This window comes from Theobroma umbraticum, unplaced genomic scaffold (assembly GCF_002168275.2).
Source record: "Theobroma umbraticum cultivar Fairchild unplaced genomic scaffold, ASM216827v3 scaffold_228.0, whole genome shotgun sequence".
Lineage (NCBI taxonomy): Eukaryota > Viridiplantae > Streptophyta > Magnoliopsida > Malvales > Malvaceae > Theobroma > Theobroma umbraticum.
In genome coordinates this window covers 2,875,341-2,875,560 of record NW_018397274.1, presented here as the reverse complement: position 1 = coordinate 2,875,560, position 220 = coordinate 2,875,341, and the positions used below count along the sequence as shown (strand labels likewise).

The following is a 220-nucleotide window of genomic DNA, read 5'->3' as shown; positions in this document are numbered from 1 at the left end:
CATCACCTACTCGTGGGAATTGCCCACCCCACCATATATAAATGGGAGCTTCAAGTCCCCTTTTTACCTACTACTAGGAACTGCCCATGCCACCTAGTACGAATTGGGGCTTTAGGCCCCCCTTTTTCCTAGTCGTGGGAATTGCCCACACCATCCAATATAGATCAGGGCTTCAGGTCTCCTTTTTTCAATCAAATATCGATAATCAACAATCACCACT

General features: G+C 46.4%; 1 long non-coding RNA gene across 1 annotated transcript in view; it reads right to left on the bottom strand.

The window, feature by feature from the left end:
• Positions 1-220, bottom strand: part of LOC110427167 (uncharacterized) — a 2,376-nt gene that overhangs the window by 710 nt on the left and 1,446 nt on the right. The gene's annotated exons all lie outside the window — the stretch shown is intronic.